Source organism: Procambarus clarkii, chromosome 4 (genome assembly GCF_040958095.1).
Source record: "Procambarus clarkii isolate CNS0578487 chromosome 4, FALCON_Pclarkii_2.0, whole genome shotgun sequence".
Classification (NCBI taxonomy): Eukaryota; Metazoa; Arthropoda; class Malacostraca; order Decapoda; family Cambaridae; genus Procambarus; species Procambarus clarkii.
In genome coordinates this window covers 1642567-1645014 of record NC_091153.1, presented here as the reverse complement: position 1 = coordinate 1645014, position 2448 = coordinate 1642567, and positions in this window count along the sequence as shown.

The following is a 2448-nucleotide window of genomic DNA, read 5'->3' as shown; positions in this document are numbered from 1 at the left end:
GCAACTGAACTCACACCCCAGAAGTGACTTGAACCCATACTCCCAGGAGCAACGCAACTGGTATGTACAAGACGCCTTAATCCACTTGACCATCACGACCGGACATAATGAGGTGATAGCCGAGGCTATTTGAACCACCCCACCGCCGGCACTCGGATAGTAATCTTGGGCATAGCATTTTACCAAATCACCTCATTCTTTGGGGCACACGTGAGGAACACAAATGCGAACAAGCCTGAATGGTCCCCAGGACAATATGCAACTGAAAACTCACACCCCAGAAGTGACTTGAACCCATACTCCCAGGAGCAACGCAGCTGGTATGTACAAGACGCCTTAATCCACTTGACCATCATGACCGGACATAATGAGGTGATAGCCGAGGCTATTTGAACCACCCAACCGCCGGCACTCGGATAGTAATCTTGGGCATAGCATTTTACCAAATCACCTCATTCTTTGGGGCACACGTGAGGAACACAAATGCGAACAAGCCTGAATGGTCCCCAGGACAATATGCAACTGAAAACTCACACCCCAGAAGTGACTCGAGCCCATACTCCCAGGAGCAACGCAACTGGTATGTACAAGACGCCTTAATCCACTTGACCATCACGACCGGACATAATGAGGTGATAGCCGAGGCTATTTGAACCACCCCACCGCCGGCACTCGGATAGTAATCTTGGGCATAGCATTTTACCAAATCACCTCATTCTTTGGGGCACACGTGAGGAACACAAATGCGAACAAGCCTGAATGGTCCCCAGGACAATATGCAACTGAAAATTCACACCCCAGAAGTGACTCGAACCCATACTCCCAGGAGCAACGCAACTGGTATGTACAAGACGCCTTAATCCACTTGTCCATCACGACCGGACATAATGAGGTGATAGCCGAGGCTATTTGAACCACCCCACTGCCGGCACTCGGATAGTAATCTTGGGCATAGCATTTTACCAAATCACCTCATTCTTTGGGGCACACGTGAGGAACACAAATGCGAACAAGCCTGAATGGTCCCCAGGACAATATGCAACTGAAAATTCACACCCCAGAAGTGACTCGAACCCATACTCCCAGGAGCAACGCAACTGGTATGTACAAGACGCCTTAATCCACTTGTCCATCACGACCGGACATAATGAGGTGATAGCCGAGGCTATTTGAACCACCCCACCGCCGGCACTCGGATAGTAATCTTGGGCATAGCATTTTACCAAATCACCTCATTCTTTGGGGCACACGTGAGGAACACAAATGCGAACAAGCCTGAATGGTCCCCAGGACAATATGCAACTGAAAACTCACACCCCAGAAGTGACTCGAACCCATACTCCCAGGAGCAACGCAACTGGTATGTACAAGACGCCTTAATCCACTTGACCATCACGACCGGACATAATGAGGTGATAGCCGAGGCTATTTGAACCACCCCACCGCCGGCACTCGGATAGTAATCTTGGGCATAGCATTTTACCAATTCACCTCATTCTTTGGGGCACACGTGAGGAACACAAATGCGAACAAGCCTGAATGGTCCCCAGGACAATATGCAACTGAAAACTCACACCCCAGAAGTGACTTGAACCCATACTCCAAGGAGCAACGCAACTGGTATGTACAAGACGCCTTAATCCACTTGACCATCACGACCGGACATAATGAGGTGATAGCCGAGGCTATTTGAACCACCCCACCGCCGGCACTCGGATAGTAATCTTGGGCATAGCATTTTACCAAATCACCTCATTCTTTGGGGCACACGTGAGGAACACAAATGCGAACAAGCCTGAATGGTCCCCTGGACAATATGCAAATGAAAACTCACACCCCAGAAGTGACTCGAACCCATACTCCCAGGAGCAACGCAACTGGTATGTACAAGACGCCTTAATCCACTTGACCATCACGATCGGACATAATGAGGTGATAGCGGAGGCTATTTGAACCACCCCACCGCCGGCACTCGGATAGTAATCTTGGGCATAGCATTTTACCAAATCACCTCATTCTTTGGGGCACACGTGAGGAACACAAATGCGAACAAGCCTGAATGGTCCCCAGGACAATATGCAACTGAAAACTCACACCCCAGAAGTGACTCGAACCCATACTCCCAGGAGCAACACAACTGGTATGTACAAGACGCCTTAATCCACTTGACCATCACGACCGGACATAAAAAGGTGATAGCGGAGGCTATTTGAACCACCCCACCGCCGGCACTCGGATAGTAATCTTGGGCATAGCATTTTACCAAATCACCTCATTCTTTGGGGCACACGTGAGGAACACAAATGCGAACAAGCCTGAATGGTCCCCAGGACAATGTGCAACTGAAAACTCACACCTCAGAAGTGACTCGAACCTATGCTCCCAGGAGCAACGCAACTGGTATGTACAAGACGCCTTAATCCACTTGACCATCACGACCGGACATAA